The 23819-nt window shown below is 40.4% G+C and overlaps 1 protein-coding gene across 4 annotated transcripts in view; it reads left to right on the forward strand.

The window, feature by feature from the left end:
* The first annotated feature begins 1559 nt into the window (after positions 1-1559).
* ZNF148 (zinc finger protein 148) overlaps positions 1560-23819 on the forward strand; it is a 117522-nt gene continuing 95262 nt past the window's right edge. The window contains exon 1 of one of the 4 annotated variants that reach the window (XM_080799877.1): positions 1560-1768. The gene's annotated coding sequence lies outside the window, so the exon portion shown is untranslated. Of the gene's footprint in view, positions 1769-15399; positions 15537-15994; positions 16089-23819 lie in introns of those variants that run through there. The other 3 variants (XM_080799880.1, XM_080799878.1, XM_080799879.1) reach the window with 3 other exon arrangements.

A 23819-nucleotide genomic window follows, 5' to 3' on the forward strand; every position in this document is an offset into this window, starting at 1 on the left:
AGTTTTCCTATTACCTAACATTCAGAGACTGTTTCTTTGCTGCCAGAGGTGTTTTATATTTTAACATTTGAATTCGATGTCATTGCAGATGGTAGAAGTTGCCAGAAGGCTGTCCTCCAGATAACTGTCTCTTGCTCTACCTTGTATCACGGTTTTGTTACAATTAGCATTCAGATTATGCACTGTCATCTTATTAAAATGTATATTTTCTATTGGAGAAGGCACATGGTGAGTTGATTGTGGCACTGTGGCTTATCCATGCTCTTTTTAGTTACCTGTGTCTAAGTTAAGCTAAACCTCTGGGCCTTAGCTATTCCTAAACACACATAACGATTTACTAAGGTTAATGCCTGGGGGAACATTAACCTTGCAGACACTAATCTAATTCAGTGCCATCACAAGTGCATAATGCCAGGGTTTGGAGTTTTGCCAAAAAGCACTATTCAAATGAACATTCAGTTGGCAAGGGGTGGGAAGGTGGGCGTGGACAAGGGAAGGAGAACTCCAGAAATGGTTACACAGACACTAACGTCTTTCCTTTCCCTCTCCCTTTCCCCCTCGACGTTCTGTCTAAGTATTGCAGAGAGATGCTAAATAAATCTTCAGACTATTAAGTAATCGTGATGGTGTTTCATCCCATGGTAAGTTTCTGATGCTCATCACTCAACATTCACTGAGCATCTTTCATGTTACATGGCTGACCTTGTGCTAGGGTGGGGACACAAAGATGAGTAATTGTAAACAATCACAGTATGGGCACCTCAAGGCACCTTATAAATGTCAGTTGAATGAAGGTACCCTTAAAAAGAGGTCACAATTTGGCTAAGGTCACTTAAAGGGCCTCCATGGTGATTCTAGCTCTGATGTATATAGATCATTCCTAAGTCTTTACCATAAAGAGGTAGGTTTGGGCCCCAGGTGAAGCGAGAGGGAGATTATCTGTAAGACCTTGAGCAACAGGGTCCAGGAACAGAGTCTTTCTTTAGACTCACATCCTGCTTCTCAGTTTGCAGACACTAACAAGGTTTGCTGGTTTCAAGAGCCCAGGAGGGCTGCTTCCGAAAGAGGTGGCATTTGGGGGTAATAGAGGTCAACGACTGGAGGTGGTGGGGGAGGGCAGATAAGAGACCAGAAACGAAAAAGCCAAGGGATTCTGGTAGACAGGTCCTTCACCTAGGTTCCCGCCCCTTCCTTTTGCCCGGGCCTGAAACGCACCCGACCCCCGAGTCCTCCACTTCTCAGGGCGCTAGGCACTGGTAACTGCTGAAGGCTTGACCCCCTGTCGAAGAGATTTCCTCAGGGCCCGTATTTCCCGAATTGCTTTCTCCCATGCCTATCCCGGGGGGACCCGTGGCTCCCTGCCAGCTTCCCCGGCCACGCTGGGCCAGTGACACGCAGGCGCCGGAATCGAAGCCACGCTGGGTCTTCCCAGCCTGGTCCCCCGGCCAGGGAGGGCGGGCGCCGCGGAGCGCTTCCCGTGAGCGAGGCTTCCCACAATGCACCGCGCCGGCAGTGGCGGCGACCGCGGCGGCGCTCTAGCCGCGGCATGTCTGCGTCTCGACTGCTCTGGGAGGAGGAAGAGAAGGAGGAAGAGGAGGAGGAGGAGGGGGAGGAAGAGGAGAAAGGCGCAGGGGTGGGAGCTGTTGCCGAAGCTGCCACAGCAAAAGTTCTCTCCCCTCCCCCCCTTCCCCTCCTCTCAAGGCCCCTAGAAAGGTTGGAGCTGCCGCCGCTTGCAGTCAGTGACCGCGCGACTCGGCGCCCGCCCGCGGTAAAGCGCTGGGCCTGGCAGGCCCGGGCCCGGGGGAGGGCGGGGGAGGGGGTGCGGCGCGCGGGGGGAGCGCGCGGCGGTAACGGCCTGACCCCGGGGGGAGTGAGCCGTGGCGAGGCTGGGGGTAGCCAGGGGAGCGGCCGAGGCCGAGGGAAGCGCAGGAGCTGGCTGGGGGGACGGGAGGAAGCAGGGCGCGGATGGTGGGTTGGGGGGTTGAGAAAAGATAATGACGGGGGTGGCGGAGGCGAGAAGGCGGCCTCCGAGGCCTGAGGCGGGTGTCAGAGGTAGGGAAGGAGGTGGGAGGTTTGCAGGGGGAGGCCGGGGGGGTGCTGGGTGTGGGTGTGAAAAGGCTAGGGAGACACCAGTTCTCTGTCCGTCGTGCCTGGTGCAGTGCTTTATGCACCGCAGGCCTCAGTCACTGTTGCTGCCGGAGTGTGTTCTTCGGGAGAAGGGAAGGGCAGGGGTTGGAGAAAAGGGAATCCTTGCGGGGAACGTAGTGGGAGTGTGTGCAGGGAGAGAGAGGCCGGAGGGAAAGATGCCGGGTAGGTGGAGGAATGCAGAGGGTGGCGGTGGAGGAGCCTTGAGGAGTCCGGGGGGCGTTCATTGTGCAGATACATTAGGTATTTCGTTATGGAAAGAACTGAAGCGTTTCTAAGGAAAGGAAAGCGGGGATACAAGGAGTTTCCGCGAATAGAAAGGATCGCGTTTGAAGCCAGAGGAAGTGCTAAATTCTAGAGACTATGAAGAGAATGCATGATAGAATAGACAGATGTAGTAGAATTAATAAATGTTGGCCCAAGGACTAAAGAGTTATTCCAGATGGGCCAGGATGGCCTAGTTCTGAACCTGTTTGGGCTCTTCTGTAGATGACATCTGGTAAGTGCGGTCCCGCAGTGTTTGGGGTCACTGAGAATTAGACCTTAGTCCGTAGTTTGTGTCTGAGACGTTTTAGACCTGCACTATTGAATATGAGAATTTCTGAAACAGACGGTAAGAAAACGCCTGACCTACAGGGATCCCCTAAGCCATGAGTTTAGGTTTTAGCAAATTTGAAGTATTGTCATTTAGTAGAGGCTGGGTGAACACTAATGCTGGAATGGAAATTACTTGACTTGGCGGTTTTCTTCTCCACTGCCCAGCTTATCTGGTCCAGGAGAACTGATGCCATATTATTAACCCTGGGTTGCAGTACACAGGGTTATAATTAATGGTGGGGGGAGTCCGTGCACGGTGGCCTTTCTTTGGAGGCTCCATTTGGAGCCCAAATTAGTCTGATGGGATTGGTTCCTAACTCTGGAGCTGGTGGGAGATCTTTTGCTATTCATGGTTCCTGAATGTATACTCTCACTGAGGCATTGTGGTATTGAAGAAAATGCATCAGCCTGCAAAATGTGGGCCTGCAGAATGGAGGATTGAGAATATCTGTTTTGGTCTTAGGTTGCAAGGAGGTCAGGACTGGTTGGTTGTCTTGAGGTCTAGGGGAACCTGAAGAGACTGGATGATTCTAGAGCCAGGTTAGAGGGAATTTTAGCATTTCCATATCAGGAAATGAACCAAGGCCTGTTGGATTTGCTGAGCTCCCACCAGACAAGATTTTCAAGAGGGAAATGCAGGCTAGAACCGTACTCTTAAGATTTACCTGAAAATTATTCACTTTTTATTATTAAGAAAGAATATTACAATGTACACATCACATTGTAATATAGTTTAACTGAGGAGAGGGTAGTATAAACAATCTTTTTATGGAAGTAGAGGGTGGAAGGATTAATGGGGAAGACGGAAAGAAAGTTGGGAGAGGGATGGGAAAATTCAGTCATTCATTTGTTTAGCAAATATATCTAAAGGAGGATGAGAATTTGGCATTAGATATGAGAGGGACTTTTATTAAAAATTTTTAATGGAAATAATCCAGGATTTTTTTTTTTTTTAATTTGGAAAACTTTTATGTCAGTGCACTTAGATTTACTCTTTCTTTTCAAGGGCTTCAGTATATTACATAGTAGGGTGTACCCATTTTTATTGTTATCACAGAATGAGAGAGTCTGTTTTCTTTACTCTCATCTGCACTGTATATTATCACTTAATTTCTGTAGGTTTAATGGACTTAAATATAGTATGTCATTATTTTTCTTCCCTTTAAAATTGTATGAAATAACACGTGCATAATTAAAAAGTGAAATTGTCCTGAGGGAGCATCTAGTGAAAAGCAGTAGCCCCTGTCTCACCTGTCCATTGCAGTCCAGCTTTCCAGAGGCTCCTACTGTAAGCATTAAGTTTTGTAGTTCTTATCATGCTTTTCTTCAGGTCTGCAAATAATATACATGTACTGTTATTTCTTGATTGATTAAAATGACATTATGAAGGACTCAGAAGACTTTCATGAATGGAAAGGATTTGTGTCCCTGACATTATCCCCGTTCTCCTCCTTTCAAACCTTTGGTAGTTATTGTTTTAGCTTTTTTATTAGCTGTCTTTATATCTTTCATATTCTTAAAGAGAAAGCATTTAGAATTAGACTGGAATTAGACTGGGTGAGAAGGTAAAGGGAAGTTTAATGGATGGACCTGTGAGAAACACTAGGTTGTGGGAAACAACATCTTTGCAACATAAGGGTTGCTAGTTAGAGAGGAGGAGTTGCTTGGCAATGATAGTTGTTCATCTTGGAATTAGTTACCAGGTCAGTTGTGCAGTGTTCTTTGACAGTTTTCTGGAGAGTTTTAGAGTGGGGAATCTGGGAATGGAGTAAAAAGGACCCTTGACTGTTCTTTCCAGGCTTCTGTAGCAATTCTTAACAAGAGTTTTTAGGAAGGAATGAATTGTTGTGGATAATATGTTTCTTTTTTGTGGAGGGAAGAAGGGATAGGGAATTGTGATAAAAGGGGGAAGAAGATGAAGGTGAGGGTGTGATGGAGGTGGTGATAAATTTGTAGGAGGCTGAAGAGAGGGTAAAGAATTCTGAGGATGTTTGGGTATAGTTGATGTGAAGGAGATTTAAATTTATAGTGGTGGGGCAGATTGTGGCAGTTACAAGGAAATTTGCATATTTAAGTCACTAATATCCTGGGAATGTGGTAGAAAAAAGTATGCTGCCCATATATTAGGATTGATTTGTAAAATTCCGGTTTTTGAAATTTGTGTATGAGATTTAACATCGCTAAGTCAGTAGGCGGATGGGGAGAATAGAAAGAACTTGCTCCCTTTTGCAGAAGTCTTCTTTAAGTAACCTCATGTCTTGAGAATCTTTATTTTGAATAAGAACAGCATTCACATGCAGATTATATACTGCTAAATCTTGTATTTGCTTATGGGAATTATTCTCTCTTTGTTTTGCAAAGGATGGCTTGACTGGAGCCTACTCTGGAGCCAAGACTTTTCCTTAATCTCCGGGGAACTCTAAACAGTTTGATTTTTAAGTGTTTAATAAATACCTGTTGAATGACTGATAGAAAGTAGTGTTCACTGTCAGTGATAATAGTGGGACTGTGTCAAATTGCTGAGTACCATGGGAGTCTGTAGACAAAAATTGTGTGTGTGTGTTTGAGAGAGTGATGGACAAAAGGGATATCTGACTGGGGAAGCCTTTGGATTTAAGGGAAGAAGACAGAATGGAATAGAATGGGATTGGTACAGTCTTGCTAAAGCATTGAAGCGGTGGGACCAAAGGTTCTCTTCTAATCTGAGGCTAGTTTAAACTGAGTATATTATTATTATTATTGTTATTATTATTGTTATTTTAGGGCATGAGCAGGGAAGGGGTTGTGGGGGAGGAGGGACAGAGGGAGAGGGAGAGAGATAATCTTAAACAGGGCTCATGTGGGGCTCGATCTCGTAACCCTGAGATCGTGACTGGAGCCGAAATCAAGAGTTGGATACTTAACTGACTGAGCCATCTAGGTGCCCAAATCTGAGTAAATTTTAAGTCTGGATTTGGAGTTAGTGGCTGGTTTAATTTGGATTTTCTTACCTAAATGACTGCTTAGAGATTTTTTAGCTGTTTTAAGACTCTGTCTGATTTAATTCATTTTTGGCATGGTAGTAAAAAAGTGTTAGGTGAAATTTATTCCCTCAAGGAATTTATAGTATTTATATTTTTTTAGGAGGAGAAGGACATTTATGAAGTAATTTAGTAACAGTGTAGGATTTCAGAAAGTTGATTTTGTAAAACAGGTATCAAAAATATACCTCCGAATGAGAATTTTTGTATTTTGGTAGTCATTTTCAGTAGTAGCATTCAGAACTTTTTTGGATCACCTTTTCTGAATTCCCTTCTGAGCCTCCAGCACATTCTATACAATTTTTCTGTTTACTAAGTACCTGTTGTGTGCTTTGGGGGGACTGGGTTGTAAAGGTGGTTTAAACGTGGTCTCCATCCTCAGAGTTCATAGTCCCTTCAGGATGGCAGTTACAAATAGTACAAGGCATAATGTTATTCTGAATAGTCTCATTGGTGACAAAGCTTTTTAGTTTGAAAGATTTGATTTTTAGAAATGCTGAAGATCCATCAGCTCCGACAAGAGCAAATAGAGTGAATAAAGAATAGTTTTGGTTTAAATTCACTTAGTCACAGAAATAGGAATGGCTTTCTTGGTTGACTTATTAACTGACTTTGGAAAACACTCCCTGTGATGAAGTTGGAAATATGTTGAACAATGATGATAGCTTCACTTGTATGTAGTCGAACACTAGGTAAGTGTTGGTTAAGTGCATCAGATGGATGGATGGATGCAGTGAATAAATGGGTGAGTGGTAGCCTCCCAAGGCAACTATTTTAAAGAGGGCCTCACTGATTTTAATCAACTGAGCCACCTAGGTGCCCTTAGGACCTCACTGATTTTAATATGTAAATAAATTCTAGGTATATTTGTTAACAAACACTTTAATTACTGTGAAGAAGACCTTTTATGATTAAGATCCCAAATGAGTTCTATGGACAGTAAATGCTGTAGGAGTTCAGGGAGTGGAGAAATGAATATTGGCTAAGGTTAGGGGAAAGGATTTAAGTGTACCATATTTTAGCTAGATATTTGAAAGGATTCCTTAGGGATCTCAGGAGAGGAACTAAAGTGCTCCAAATTTCTCTTGCAGCCCTAGAATGAACCTAGAGTCTGGATCTATTTTTGTCTGAATGCTTTCTGCCTATTTCATTTTAGCTACTCCTACTGGTTTGTTCTTCTTCAAATTCTCCTTTGCTGGGTAGATTCTGAGCTCCCTGGAACAAGGGGGGGGGTCTGTTTCCATCTATGTCTAGTGTAACTTTCAGTTTTTCCTTTTATGAGCCTGTACCCCACAAATTACTTGGTCTCTGTGAGTGAAGAGCATGAGTCAACTTGGCTCTGCTATCCTGGCATTTTCCTGCGTGCTTTTCTCAAAGCTGCTTTCTGAATTACAGAATAGAATAGTCAGAGAATTGAGGGCATATGTCTAGTAGACACATGCTTGTTGAATAAATGAATGAATGAAAGTATCAGATAATTTAGAAGCTCTAAATAGTCTATATGTTTCTGATTGTTTCAGTTTATTCATAACCTGCCTTTTTTTCTGCAAAGGATTTATTGGGGCTGACAGATACTTATACTGTAATATGAATTGAAATATTTGAGGAAGTCTAGTTAAAGAGAAAATGAAAGAAAAATCTGTTTAAAGAATATAAGATCTATTATTATGAATGCTAGAGAACTAGGAGTAAAGTGGAAGATAACCAGATGGAGAAGGAAGGGTGTTATCCCACAGAAAGCATGATTCTGAAAGAAGAAAAAGATTATTGATACATGATAGGTTATGTTTAGCAGAAAGCAAGAAAAGATTGAAAGTTTAAAGGATTATTTGAAATGGTTATTTTGGGGAGGAAGATAGACAATTTGAAGGATAATAGTAAATCAAAGTTTAGAATGTAGTAGAAATTGTTTATGATGTGGATTTATAGCAATTTTCAGAAAATGATGGGGTGAGTTTAGTCAACAGATAATGAACATTTGTATGTAAAAGCATTGTTAGATGTAGTTAGGAATGAATCCTTTGGGATTTATATTCTAGTAGTGAAGCTGGACTTGTGTACAAATAACTACACTATGTTCAGCATATCTTAAAAAATACAGAATGTTACTGAAGTTAAAAGTTAGGGAAAAACATTTGACTAGAGGGAAACCTGGGACTACATTTTTAATGGCATACAAGTGGCTTTTTAGCTAGTCTTTGAAGGGATAGATAGGATTCTTATTGGTAGGAGTTACTGGAAAGAGAGCCTTCCAATCTGAGGGATTAGCAAAAGCAAAGACTTGAAGGTGAGAAGCCAAAGACGTGTGGGGAATAGCGAGTTAGTGTTTAATTTTTTTTTTTTTTTTTTTACTGTGATCCACAGTAAGAAATACATGTCATATCTTCAGCTACTATATGATTTGTATGTTTGTGTGTAAGTATAAAACAAAATGCTTCAGTAGCCATATCCCTTACTATGTTGGATGCACTCATACATTTTCCATTCTCTTCCATTTGGCCAAAAAAAGATGGCTGTCACTCACAAACTGATTTCATGACTAACTAAATAATTGATCACAGCTTGTAGTTTGGTACACAGAGAGTTCATGAATAGGGCATAATATGATAAAGGGTAGGAAGGGTCAGTGGGGTTGGGTGGAAAATGGATGGCCTTGAAAGCTAAGCTAAGTAGTTTGTGTTTGATATGATGTAGTGTGCTAAGTAAGCAAACAGAAGCTGGGTTTTAGTCTTGGCCCTTCCGTTTTACATGTGCTGTGATTCTGGAGAGAATTGCTTCCTTTCTGAGACTCTTATTTTCTCTTCAAGAAATTGATAATTATTGGGGTGCCTGGGTGGCTCAGTTTGTTAAGCGTCTGCCTTCGGCTCAGGGCATGATCCCAGGGCCGTTGGGATGGAGCCCTGCATCAGGCTCCCTGCTGGGCGGGAAGCCTGCTTCTCCTTCTCTCACCTCTCTCAGTCCCCACAACATATGTGTTCCCTCTCTTGGGCTGTCTCTCTCTGTCAAATATATAAACTCTTAAAAAAAAAAGAAATTGATAATTTATTGGGATACATGGGTGTCTCAGCCAGTTAAACCTCTGCCTTAAGCTCAGGTCATGATCCCGGAGCCCTGGATCAAGCCCTGAATTGGGCTCCCTGCTCAACCAGGGAGCCTGCTTCTCCCTGCTTGTGCTCTCTCACTCTCTCTCTGACAAGTAAATAAATAAAATAAAAAAAAAAAGAAAAAATAAATTGGTAATTATTATACCTTCTGGCAAGGGCTGAGGCGAGGATTTGAGGATTAAAGTATGTTAACATAGGATTAAAGTACGTTCACACATCATAATATGTAGTTACTCAACTTTTTTGAGTAGAGAATGGAATAAAGGCCTGTATATTAAATATCTTAATCTGATGATAGCTATACTGTACAGAGTAGATTGGCGCCAGTGTGGTGGTAGAGTAAGATTGGGGGGTGACAGACCCAGTTAGGACTCTACTGGAAAAACTTAAGGACTTGAATTGGATTGATAGCAGGATTAGAAATGAGGGGGTAGAATGCGATTAGATGGCAAGAGGAGGGGAGGATGACTGGAAATTTAGAGCTGTGGTAAAATTCAAAAGGCAGCAACTGAAACTGGAATACATGTTGGGGTAGTTTAGTGGGGTACATTAGGGTAAGTAGTTGCAGTTTCTTGCAGATAGTAGGTCCTCAGTTTTTTTTATTGAATGATTAAATATGTAAATTGAATGAATTGTAAGTAGAGGCAGTAATGGATAGGTTTGAGAAGGAGGGGTGGGATTGAAGGGTGCTTTTGAGGGACTGCAAGCATTTCTTTGGGGAGTATTTTTGTATACTTACTGTGTGCAGTGTTTCATGGTAGGCAGTGTGAAGGATACATGTTTATGTATGACACAGTTCATTTTTTTTTAGGAGTTTATCAAGGGACAAAAATGTGTATGCATCTGTCTATGACAGAAGTACTATGGCAGATTCAACTTTGTAGAGAAGTTGGTGTGTAGTTTAGGCCTTGAAGGATGAATAGGATTATAGTAGGCAAATGGTGAGGGTTAGTATTCCAAAAAGAGGGAGTATGATATGAATGACAGAAAAGTTGTGGATGTGTTTAGGGGTTGGTAGTCTAGATTAGCTGGAATTTAGGGTTCATATTTTGAATGGAGGAAAATAAGGCTGTGAAGTAGAGGAAACATCTAAAAATCTAGACTAAATGGATTTTTAAATATTTTTTTTTTTAAGATTTTTTTTATTTATCTATTTGAGAGAGAGACAGTGAAAGAGAGCATGAGAGAGGAGAAGCAGACTCCCTGTGGAGCTGGGAGCCCGATGCGGGACTCTATCCTGGTACTCCGGGATCATGACCTGAGCCGAAGGCAGTTGCCCAACCAACTGAGCCACCCAGGTGCCCTGGATTTTTAAATATTGATTGAGATTCGACTTTACGTACATAAAGTGCCCAAATCTTGAGGTCACAGATCAATGAATTTTTGAAGGTAGACATTTTATGTAACCACCATCCAGTTCAACATTTCCAACATGCCAGGAGACTCCCTAATTTGTCACCTTCAAGTTGATGTCCCGTTCAATGAAAAGTAATTACAGTGACTCTTGAACAACATGGGTGTGAATTGCACAGATCTACTTACAAGTATAATTCTTTTTGATAATTACAGTATAGTACTGTGTTTTCTTTATGATTTTCTTAACATTTTCCTTTCTCTAGCCTACTTCTTTGTAAGAATGCAGTATATATGACATATGACATACAAAATACGTGTTAATCTACAGTTTGTAATTGGTAAGCCTTCTGGTCAACAGTAGGCTGTTGGTAAAGTTTCTGGGAGTCAAAAGTTATACCTCGATTTTTGACCACTGTGGGGAGAGGTTGACTCTGCAACCTCTGCATTGTTCAAGGGTCAGCTGTACTCTTCTGATCTCTCTTACGGCAGAGTAATTTTATGTTTTTGAGTTTCTTATTAGTGGAATCATACATCTGTGTCCGGCTTCTTATGCTTACCATGTCTGTGAGATTCATCCATGATGCATATAGCAGTAGTTCATTCTTTTTCACTTCTCTGTGGGATTCCATTATGAACATATCACAGTGTATTTGTTCATTTCACGATTGTTGGGCTATTGGCTAGTTTCTGTTTTTTGGAAGTCTAAGGACTTTTAACTAGACTCAGTGTGTAGTGGGGAACCACTGATGAGTTTTGAGTGGGGAAATGAGGTGGTTTAAGAATACATATGTGGTGACCTGTTTTTTTTATGTTTTGTTTTTGCAATGAAGAGAACCTAGTGACTAGGAGACAAGTCAGAAAGCTATAATAAAGTGTGAAGTATTGAGAACCTAAGTTGCTGTGGTGGTAACGGGAATAAGAGAAAGCAGATACGTAGAAGAAAGAATTGAGGGATTTGATGGCAAATGGCTTTTGGGAAACTGGAGGAAAAGAGAAAAAAGGGAAACTCTGGGGCTTTTCTTGGGTAACTTGAGAATGGTAGTGCCATTAATAAAAATTATTGGATCAGTTAGCAGAACTATTTTGGTGAGGAAGAATAATTACTTCGGTTTTAAGACATATGACCAGTGTGTGGGGCACCAGTGGAAGTAGGCAAGGGGAATTACTTAGCTAGAGTTAGGAATACTGAATTCAGCTGAGGAAGGAGGTCTACAGAGATTTGGGAATATGTACCTAGAGTTGATAATTGAAGCTACTAATTCTGGATTTGGTAGGGTGCTAATGGCAATGAAATTATTTGGACTGATAATTGAGGTATTAATTGAAGCAATAATTGAAGAATATAGGTGAAAAGAAATCATTATATATTCTAGTTCCTAAGGAATAAATTAGATTGTAGCAGTGGGGGATGGTTTAAAGATTGTTTTTGGGAGCTGAGGGTTGCTGAGGAATGAAAATATAGAAACAATGTTAAGGGATGAAATGCCAAAGGGGAGAGAATTAGAGAAAGACTGAATTTGGGAAAATACCCGCTATTTGGGCTATGAAGAGGACCAGTATTGTTGGAGATAGAAGCAGCAACTAGAGAGACCACAGTAGAATCCTGTGGTACAGTGACATAAACTCTCAGTGGTAGTTCAAGTGTCATTGCCAAAGAGGGGATAAGGACTTGGATGGTAGGTCATAGGATTTGGTACATAAAATTTTTTTTTGGTCTTCAGGAGAGCAGATCAGAGAGCACAGTGCATGGGAGTAAAGGACTGAGTGGGTTGGGAGAATATGGAAACATTGAATGTAGGAATTGTATTAAGTTTATTTTAGGAAGGAGGAACAGCTCTTTTTCCAAAACTGGAGGCAAGAAGTAACAGATGGATGAAGATACAGCATTTTAGAAGCTGTAAAGAGGATTTGATTACAGGTGGAGAAGGTGTGATTTGAAGGAATTTTATGGGAGAGATTGATTTTTGATGGGATTAAAGATTTAAATATGAAAATGACTAGGGTTAGTCAATGAGACAGAGAATTGTATTTAGAATAAATCAGTTGTGGAAGACTTCATAGCTTTCTGGTGGTACTTAACATCCAGTGTGTGGGTGTGAAGAAAACAGATGGTGAAGATTGTCTGTCATTGGGGAGGTGCATGGTAAATATAATGGAAGGTCATGATATTCTGGAGAGGGCAATATTAAATGGCTGATGGACAGATTTAAATTGTGCAGGGAGACTAGGGAAGCCAAAAGGAGGTAAAGAGCAAGCATAGAATGATAAAGTAGTTGTGGTTAAAAAAAAAGAAAAGAAAAAAGGAGGTCTCTGAAGTTAGAATCCTAATGGTGCAGCACTTCCAATTGGTGACCTATTTTCATTATATATGTGTGGGTGGCTGAAGTGCAGCTGAAGGCTTTAGGAGTTGAGGAAGGTCAGGGTGTAGAAAGTACTTCAGCATCATTGTTGAAGTTACCGAGAATAATGGCTGACTGTGGTACAAAGTAGAATTGAAGTCTTTGGGAAGGAAGAGGGGAGGGTATTTTGGAACTTGGTGAATGTTGTATATGGAATGGTTTAAGTGAGTAATGTAAATTGCAAAGAGATTTTTTAGTAATATGACTGGCCCTTTGGAGCAAGAAGCAATTGGTCCTTTTAGCAAGCTGAAGGAGTAGGAGAATGGATAGCTAAGTCACAAGAGAAATAGGTTGTCCAAAAAGAGCCAAGCTCGGGAAAAGATGAAGGGGCAGTCACAAAAATCCAGGAAAGAGATGATAGTATCTGATTTATGATGTGCAATGGAGATAGACAATTTTGTTACATTTACCTGTTCTTTAAAGTTCTTTATAAGTTATACTTGCAAAATCCTAGCCATTCATATGCAAGGACAAAAAAGGTAGAGGAATACTAATATGAAATGCAAAGGACACAGGGCATTTTGTTGACAGAAGAACATTAATAAGCTGATAGAAGCTAGTAAAAGCGTAGAACAGAAATGAATGAAGAGGTTGGGGTTGACCTGAATAGGAATGCAAGTAAGGAGAAGAGGAGAGTTAAGTAACTTGTAGCAGAGAAAATACTGGGAAAACATAATGCTATCTAGGAAATAACTAATGCCAGGAGCCTATTCCTTCTCTCTGCACATAAGGACAGTCCTTGCCAGCCATGATGTTTATAAAAATGGTGCATCATGCAATAAGTATTGAAAAAAACAGCATAATAGAGATACTGACATCTGACCTCTACATGAGTTCCTCAAAACCACATCAGTGTGTAGTGGTAATTTGTATACATATAAAAAAACAAACAAACTAGTGACATATATATACATAAAGAGGTTCAGGTAAAAAGTGGGAAGAATGGGATGGATGATAGGAAGGAGAGGTCCTGAGGAATCTAAAATGGCCTCTGTAGTTTTTTCTTTTTTCTCTATAATGGCTTTTATCTCATATATTTCTTAGTGTTCTTAGGAGGCTGGTTGGTGTGTTTTCTCATTTCACTTAACTACCTATATAGAGGTAAGTCCCAGATGCACAGTTCTAAATATGCTTTCTTGTCTTGTTTTAGTTATCATTTATTGAATGTGTCCAAAGGAGCTGTATTGCCAGTTTCAAAAACTAAATATAGTTAAACTATTTTGTTTTGTTTTGATTTTTTTTTAAATCTCAGTGCTTGAAACCATCATCATCTTCCATTGATGATATTTAAGATCTAGACCAGGCCCTTTATTCTTTGGCTTTGTTTTTGCTCTTAAACTTTTGTTTTTCCAGTTTTGTAGTAGTATTCTATTTTGTCAGTCTTTGTTGTCTATCAGCTTTTCCCTTGTACTATCAAAGGTCTGACTCTCAGTGCTTACCTGACTGGTTTTTGAGAGTCTCTGTCAGTGCCTTGCTGTGGTCTCTGCCAAGTGCAGCTTTACTTCCAGAATCTAACCCCAGGTCATTCGTCACTTCCCCCCTGCCCCCTTCTGCATTAAGTCAGTCTCGAAATTTATTAATGAAGGACCTGTGGAGTCCCACAGCTTTGAAAAGCCTAAGAGGGCCCAGGGAGGTCACTTTGCCAATCTCACATCTTTGCTATAGCCTGCCTGATTTGGTCTAGAGTTGTTTCCAGGACCCGCGGGCATGCCTTATTTGAGTGGGTTGTGTGCGGTAGATGAACAGTGGATCTTATGGAAGCTGTTGGGTCTGATTGTAGTGGAAATGGAGAGAGAATGTTTTAATGGTAATTATATTAATTTAACAGATAAGTGACTTCACAAGATAGGGGTTGGATGCCTGAAAATCTTGGTTGGCATCAAGGAGTTTTCCTTTTAAATTTGAGAAGAGCCAGTATCTGGGGGATTAGAATGAAATACACAACCTAATGTTTTGTAGGGTCCTATATATGTGCATTTGTCAACACATGCACACCTGCATGTGTAGATACATTTAATGATAGACATACTGTGTTAATTCCATTAAGTTCTATAATTAGAGTCTTTGGGGAAATGGGCATAGTAGTCTTAAGAGTGAGTCCAGTGAATTGGTAAGAGAATGTTTTGGAAAGATCATTGTCAAGTTATTGGGGGTGTGCTTGGGAAATGGATATTTTTAGTGACTCTGATGGCCTCTCTGGAATTGGTTCACAAAATTTGAGGGCAGTTTGGGGCAAATCTGTGTGTTAAGTTGGAGAGCATTCTTTTGGAGGGAATGAGGGAACACACAAAATGCAGTTTCAGAAAGTTGTGAGTTGATTTGGTGGGAGCTGATACATATCTAAAAGTTAATTTGTGGAGAGGTTTTGAGTAGGTAAGCGGGAGATGTAATGGAAGGAAGTTATAAGGACGCATGTTTGTACTAGAAAAGTAAGTTTCAAGATTGGAGAGATGGTTTAGGGAAGATTATTTTGGGGGGTAGAAGCAGGAAGGTAAAGGAAGACTAAAACGGGTAAGTTAAGGTGTGGAGAATCAGTAAGCCGAAGGGTTAAGGAAGAGGTTACAGAAAAATTTTTTTATCGTGAGGAGTGTTGTGTTGGGTACTATTTTTGATGAGTGGTCAGTAAGGGAGGGGGCTTAAACGTCCCTTGGTTTGTGGGGGTGGGAATATCAGTGTTAAGAGTTAGATTTCTTGAGAAGCCAGGGCAGACGCGAGCTCCGGGCCGGCTCACACGGCCGCACAGGCGGGCTTTAGCCGGCTCTCGGCCGGGCGGTGGGCGGAGCAGCGGCGCGGGGCTGCGCGGTGGTGGGCCCCGAGCCGCCGCCGTCGCCGCCCCCCGCGAGCGCGGCCGAGCAGAGCTCGGCGGGCGGTCGGCGCGGCGCTCCGCGCACCCGGGCCTCTCCGAGGGCGCTCCAGTAAGTGAGCAGGCCGCGCGGGCCGTGCGGTGGGGGCCGGGAGGAGGGGCTTTCCCGAGCGCCCCCAGTGGACCTCCGCACGCGGCTCGCACGGCTTCCTTTTGTTGTGTGTGTACGTGTGTGAGAGTGCGCGCGCGTGCGTGAGTGCGCCCTTGTGCAGAGGGGCGGCGGAGGAGCGCCGAGAAGCTGGGGCTTTGCCTGCCGGGGTGCCTCGGCCCGTGGCGGGGCCTCCAGCACCGGTCTTCCGGGTCGAGGCCCGCGGCGCAGGCAGGGCCCCTGCTCGCGGCGAGATGGCAAACTTTGTGAGTGGCTTGTCCGCGGCCAACAAGTGTCTGCCTGTCAGCGGGGACCGGCGAATGTTAATTGACAGTCCCCCTCCCGTTCTTTCCTAATCCTGCTTTTTTCAAATGTTCTGTTGGACCGGGTTTTGTTTACCGTCTTATGGTGTGCCGTAAGGTCAGACGGGTAATTTGGTCCACCAGACAAATGAGAGCAAAAAATGAACACCAGGATCGTATATTGGTTGCGCTAGTAAAGCCTGCATGTTTAGTGGTAAGAACTGTCCTAAGGCCTCTCCGTAATTAGGATACGGGGTAAACTTTTGCTTTGCAGACGTTCTGGAGCACATTTTACGGCGTCAGGAACAGAACTTCTTGTGTACTAGACTAAAAGCTAGAGTTATTAGGAAATGCAAAAGTTAAAGCCCTTCCCAAGAACTTGAATTAAAAAGAGCTTTTTTTTGTTTTACATAATTATTATATACTTTGCATATAGTTTTGCAAAACTGGGCATAGCATGATTTTAAAAAAGCATTTCATTACTTTTATAGGGGGCAGTGGTAAAGGCACCACGCAGTTTTGAAATTTCAACTATGTTAAATGTTGCTATAAATAAAATCCTATTCAGATTTTTAGATTTAATATATCTAAAAATATGTTTGCAGTTGTCCTTTGGGTGCAGGAGGAAGTCCTGGGTTTGTCGTGCTTGTTTCTGGGCTGATTTTCAGTATTGTCAGCATGATACGGGTTCAGAACCTTAACCTGAGTGAATAATTTGCTTGAGATTACCAGTCTGTTTTGCAACTGGGAATAGACTCTGGGTCTCTTATTCCCAGTCTGGTGACCTATCCAAGAATAGACTAAGGAAACTGGGTAATTTTCTGTTTGGTGGAAAATATGGCTGAGTTGATTTTGTAGTGAGTATTTAAAGAGCCAAAAAGTGAATGTGTGAACGTTTAATTTTCTGTTGCAACATTTAAATGTTTCTTCACATGGTCTTTGGCCTTTCTTTGAATACAAAAGGGACTTTAGGATATTCCTCAGTGTTAACTTTTCGTGTCATTTGTAGCACATTTACACTTGATTCAAATAGATAGATGCTTATTGTAATTAACTGTTTTTCATGTGGATATTCTCTATGGCTGGAGAATAGCAGGTAACTTGAGACTGTTTAGCCTTCTCACAAATGCAAGGGAGAAGAGGAATTATGTTAACTTCATTAACCTCTGATTTAAAAACCTTGGGCACTTTTTATAATGCTTAGAAAAGTACAGATGGAATACATGTGGGCTTTCCTCGGCGCTCTCTACTGTTATACATATCATTACTATTACTGCATTAGCTACATACAGCAATGTTTGGTTAACACGTGTTTTGGTAGGACTTTAAGAAAAGAGTACTTTTTCTTTTCATAGTATATGAATTGCAATTGAACTTTTTTGTTTTGTTCGTTCCTTAACATCTCTTACGCCTTTCCTCCTATCTCACAAAAGCAAAAATAGTATTTTCTTTTTCCTCCTTCCCATCTCCAAAGAACCTGGACGTTTTTAATTTAATACAGTAGTTCACCACTGGGGGTGATTTTGGCAATGTCTGGAGACCTTTTTGGTTGCCATGCTGGGGGATTCTATTGGTATCTAGTGGGTAGATGCTGAACCTCCTACCGTGCACATACTAGCCCTACAACAAAGAATTATCCAGTGCAAAATATCAGTAATGTGATGTTGAGAAACCCCAACCTCATATTATCAAGAATAACGTTCTCCCAAATAATTTAAATCTATAAAAGTTATTTATAATGTGATTGAAATCTCTGTCACATTGTTACGAATCTTTTTCCAAGTTGTCATTAGAATGATCATGGGTCAAAAGTTATGAAGTATATTTTAGATCACCAATACATGGGATTTTGGAGCTGCAGGATTAACAAGTTTAACTTTTAGTATGTAGATGGGGAAATGGAGTTTCAGAGAGATGGTGACTTACCCAAGTTCTCACAGATAATGCAGAGCTCAGGTCTCTTGTTTCTACTATAATTTACTGAATTAAAATTAATTTCAGTACTGAGGGAAACAGTATTGGTCATTTTTCTTGGGCATACAGATATATTTAAATAATTAAAAAATAATTGCATGGTGAAAAATCTCAGTATTTAGTGAATTATTGTTACTTTTTCAGATGCCCATGTGTTTGTTAAATTCACCAGCATGGTTTTGTAACTTGTGTAAATTTGGCAGCATCTGCTATTTAAAAAAGTGTTTGAAAATTTTAAAAAGACTACATTCGATTTTAAAAGAGAACAGTTCAAAGTTAATTATGATACATTAGGCTACAGTGCAAAAACAAACCCAGCTGGAACTGTTAAAACATCTTTGGGTGTCTTGAATTGTGTGATGACTGATCACTATAATGGCGAGTTACTGTGCTAATAGTAAATCTGTTCTAGCAAGATCCTTTCGGTTTAACTGTAGAAAAAGATATTGGAACTTTCAGGTGAAATTAATTGGATGAAATACAAGTTGGGTATTTAGATGAAATATTTTCAAATTAAGCAGTGTATTTCCATGAAGAAGTATCAATAGGGTTCTTTTTAATCTTTAAAATTTTTTTCGGTAGTGTTACTTTTTTTTTTAAGTTGAAAATTATTCATATTTATTTATTTGACACAGAGAGGAAGAGAGATCACAAGTAGGCAGAGGCAGGCAGAGAGAGAGGGGAAGCAGGCTCCCCTCCGCACATGGAGCCCTATGTGATATGGGGCTCAATCCCAGGACCCTTGGGTCATGACCTGAGCTGAAGGCAGACTTATCTGACTGAGCCCACCCAGCCGCCCCTTATTAACTTTTTATATGGGGGAAAAATAATTAAATAGTATTATGACTCTCCATATAACTACGATTTAGCTTCAACAATTAGCATTTAATGGCCATTCTTGTTTCATCTATACCTCTACCCTGTTTCTCCCCTTTCATATTATTTGTTAACAAATTTTATTTTGAAATAATTATAGATTCACAAGAAGTTGCAAAATTAGTACAGTCTTGTGTATCCTTTACCCAGCTTCCCAAATGGTGACAAATTTTATAAAGCCAGGAAATTGATATTGGTAGATTACTCTTACTGACATTGAATTGACATTGGTACATTACTCTTAACTGCCACATTTATTCACTTTGCACCATTTGTTTAACATGAATTCATTTGTGTGTGTTTATGGTTCTTTGCAGTTTTCTCTCATATATTAGTTCATATAACTACCACCGCAGTGAAGGTACTGAATTGTTCCCTCACCACAAAGAAAATCCCTCTTGCTGCTCCTTTATATTTGCATCCCACCCCAGAAGTCCTCCCTGTCTCATCGCAGTCTTATTTTCCATCTCTATAGATTTGTCATTTCAAGAATGATATATTAATACATATTTCAGTGACTCAAAACTAATGTGTTGAAGGACTTTGGGTATATTAACTGTTCGCTATTAAGAAACAAGTTGATTATGAACATTCACATATGGGATTTTTGTATACAGTTGTGTATTGAGATGGATGCCCAAGAGTGAGCCTTTTAGGTTGTATGGCAAGGGCAAGTTTAGTTTTATAAGAACATTCCAAACTGTTTTTCCAGGGTGGCTATTCTGTTTTATATTCTCATCAGCTGTGTGTGAGAGATCTACTTGTTGTTCATGCTTGCTAATGTTTGTTATTGTCATTTTTTATTTTAGCTATTCTAATATATATGCAGTGATACCTTATTGTAGCTTTAATTTGCATTTCCCTAATGGTTAATGATATTGAACATCTTCATATGTACTTTTTTGCTGTCTGTTCGTGCCTTTTTTTCATTTTCTAATCAGAATATATGTATTTTTTTACTGTTAAGTTTTGAGAGTTCTTTATATATTCCAGATATAAGACTTTGTCAAATACATGATTTGCAAACATTTTCTCAGTCTGCAGTTTATCTTTTCATCTTCTTCACAAGTTCTTGCTCAGGGGAAATGTTTTTAATTTTGATGAAGTCTGGTTACTTTTTTTTTTTTTTTAAAGATTTTATTTATTTATTTGACAGAGAGGGCAGGTTCACGCGCATGCACACACAAGCAGGGGGAGCGGGGAGCAGGGAGTCTCAGGCAGAGGGAGAAGCAGGCTTCCTGCTGAGCAAGGAGTCAGATGTGGGGCTCAATCCCCAGACAGTGGGATCATGACCTGAGCTGAAGGCAGATGCTTAACTGACTGAGCCACTCAGGCATCCTGAAGTCTGATTTCTTTTATTGATCATGTTTTTGGTTCCAAGTCTAGGAACCCTTTTCTTTAGGTCCTGAAGGATGTCACCTGTGTTTTCATCTAAAGTTCTGTAGTTTTATGTTGACATTAAATTCATGATCCACTTTGAGTTGTTATATGAAGTTGTGAGGTTTAGGTGAAGACTTTTTTTTGCCTTTGGATATCCAGGTATTTCAGCACTATTTGTTGAAAAGACAGTCTTTCTTTCACTGAATTATATTATCTCTTGGGCATATTTATGTTGGTCTAGTTTTGTATTCTCTCTTGCATTGATCTATGTGTCTGTCCCTCTGTCACTACCCCACTGTCTTGATTCATGTAACCATAGTTTTTTTAGTATATTCTTTTTTTTAAACATATAATTAATGTATTATTTGCCCCAGGGGTACAGGTCTGTGAATCATCAGGCTTACACATTTCACAGCACTCACCATAGCACATACCCACCCCGATGTCCATAACCCAGCCACCATGTCCCTCTCCCCACACCCCAGCAACCCTCAGTTTGTTTATTGAGATTAAGAGTCTGTTATGGTTTGTCTCCCTCCCTGGTCCCATTTTTTTTTTTTTTTTTAGTATATTCTTTAGTTTTAGTATATAAGATCCTGTCATCTGTAAATAGAGGTTCAGTTTATTGCTTCCTTTCCATTGTGAATGCTTTTTATTTAAATTTCTCACCTAATTTTCCTTGTTAGACTGTCTAGTACAGTGTTTTAATAAAAGAAGTGCTGGTAGGGTGCCTGGGTGGCTCAGTCGGTTAAGCTTCTGCCTTTGGCCGAGGTCATGATCTCAGCGCCCTGGGATCAAGTCCCACATCAGGTTCCTTGTGCAATGAGGAGTCTGGTTCTCCCTCTACCTGCTTTGCTTGCTGACTGCCCCCGCTTGTGCTCTCTTTCTCTGTCAAATAAATAAATAAAGTCTTAAAAAAAAAAAAAGCAAGAGTAGACAGCTTTGTCTTGTTTCTGGTTGTAGGGAGAAAGCATTCAGTGTTTCACCATTCAGTATAATGTTAGATTTTTTTGTAGATGGCCTTTATCGGGTTGAGGAAATTTTCTTATATTCCTTCTATTCCTTCTATTGCTAAGGGGTTGGATTTTGTCATGTTTTTTTTTCATCTGCTGAGATGATCTAGAAAAAAAAATAAAGATTTTGTCCTCTATTGTGTTGATAGGGTATGATATTTATATTACTTGATTTTTGAATGTTAAACCAATTTTCCACTTCTTTTTTTTAAAGAGAGTGAAAAAGTGTGAAAAAACGCATGTGTGTGGGAGGTGGGGGGGGTTGGGAGGGGTGCTGGGGAGGGCCAGAGAGAGAAAGGGAGAGAGAGAATCTTAAGCCGGCTCTGCACCCAGCTTGGGGCCCATCCCAGTTCCCATGACCTGAGGTCATGACCTGAGCTGAAACCAAGAATTGGATGCTCATCTGACTGAGCCCCCCAAGTGGCCCAGTGATAACCTTTTTAAAATCCTTATCTTGGTGATTTGTGTCTTCTCTGTTTCTATTGGTTAGTCATATTAGAGACATAAAAATTTGCTTTATTGATTTTCTCCATTTTCCTGTTTCAGTCGCATTCATTTCTGTTCTCTATTATTTCCTACCTACTGCTTGCTTTGAGTTTATGTTTTTCTTTTTTTAAGTTTCTTGTGGTGGTAGTTAGGTAATCGATTTGAGATCTTCATTTCTTTTTTTTTTTAATTATATTTATTAACATACAATGTATTATTTGCCCCAGGGGTACGGGTCTGTGAATCATCAGGCTTACACATTTCACAACACTCACCATAGCACATACTCTCCCCAGTGTCCATAACCCAACCACCTTCTCCCTAACCCCCCCCCCCCCCCACTTCCCAGCAGTCCTCAGTTTGTTTTGTGAGATCGAGAGTCTCTTATGGTTGGTCTCCCTCCCGATTCCATCTTGTTTCATTTTTTCCTTCCCTCCCCCACAATCCCCCACCCCCTTTCTTCATTTCTAATGTAAGCATTTAGTGTTATAAATTTCCTTCTAACTACTGCTTCAGTGCATCTCACAGATTTTGACATGTTTTTATTTTCATTCATTCTTATGTATTTGTGTATGTTAAATTTTTCTTTGAGATTTCCTCTTTCACCCATGGTCTTTTTAGAAGTGTTTTTTTCCCCCCTTCCCGTGTGTTCCCTGTTGTCATTCTGTTACTGATTACTAGATCCATTATGGTCACAGACTGCACTCTGTATTATTTTAATTCTTTTAAATTTGTTGAGGTTTGTTTTGTGGCTCAGGATATGGTGTATCTTGGTGAATATTCCATGGGTGCTTGAAAAGTTCCATGGGTATATTCTGCTGTCATTGGGTGGAGTATTCTATGTACAGTTGACATTTGAACCATGCGGGTTTGAATTGCGCTTGTCTGCTTATATGTGGATTTTTTTACAATACAGTACTTAAATGTGTTTTCTTTATGATTTTCTCTAACATTTTCCTCTAATTTTATATAAGAATGCAGTATATAAGGTAGTATATAGAATGTGTGTTGATGGATTGTTTATATTATCGGTAAGGCTTCTGGTCAACAGCTAGGCTTTAGTAGTGAAGTTTGGGGGGAGTCAAAAGTTATACGTGGACTTTTGACTATGTGAGGGAGTTGTTCAAGGATCAACTGTGTATCAGTTAGATTCTGTTGGTTGATTGTGTTATTAATATAGCCGCTCTGCTTTTCTAAAAAAAGATACTGTTATGGCTTTTTCATTCCTTTATTTTCAACATATGTTATCAGATTTCTTGCTAGGAACATACAGTTGGGCCATTTAAAAGAATCTGCTCTGCCAGTGTTCCGGTTAGTTTATTTAGACTATTTGCATTTAAGGTAATTATTGATTGGTCACCACTCATGTCTGCTGGTTTTTGTTTTTGTTTTTGCTTTTCTCTGATTCTTGGATTTTGCTTCTCTTTTCTTGCCTTCCTGCAGATTACTGGAACATTCTTTAGGTTTCCCATCTTTTATAATGTGCAGAAGATTTATTTGTAATGTTTTTGAGTCTCTTAGTGTAGATTTTACGTGGTGGTTGTAGTTATTTTGCAGTATGCTGTATATGATTTGTAATGTTCTGCTGGTATCAGCATTTTACAATTTCAACCTAAGTGTGTTAACTTCACCTCTTTTTTACCCTTTAGACCTTCTTAACTTTTATTTTTTATTTAATTTTTTTAAAAGATTTTATTTATTTATTTGAGAGATAGAGAAGGAGAGAGAGGAGAGAATCAGGCTCCTCACTGAGCAGGGAGCCTGACATGGGGCTTGGTCCCAGGACCCCAGGAACCTGACCTGAGCTGAAGGCAGGCAACTTAACTGGCTGAGCCACCCAGGGACCCCACCTTCTCAACTTTTAAAGATAATTGTCTTGGGTATGAAATAGTGTTGTCATTTTTGTTTCAGTCATCAAGTATGATTTATAAAACTAATGGAAAGGATAATCTGTTGTGTATACCTATATTTCTTTTCTTCCTGTTTGGAATGTTTTCTTCATCCAGTCTGTGTTATAAGTATGGCTGCTGGTGACACATTATTTTAGTTTTTCTTTTTTGGGGAATGCTTTTTGAAAATGGCCCCTTTGTTTCTTCTGTGGTCTGAATGTATTTCCCTAAAATTCATATGCTGAAATCCTACTGGAAGTTGGGGCCTTTGGGAGGTGATGAGGTCATGAGGGAGGAGCCCTCATGAATGGAATTGGTGCTGTTACA

Source organism: Martes martes, assembly GCF_963455335.1.
Source record: "Martes martes genome assembly, chromosome: 1".
Lineage (NCBI taxonomy): Eukaryota > Metazoa > Chordata > Mammalia > Carnivora > Mustelidae > Martes > Martes martes.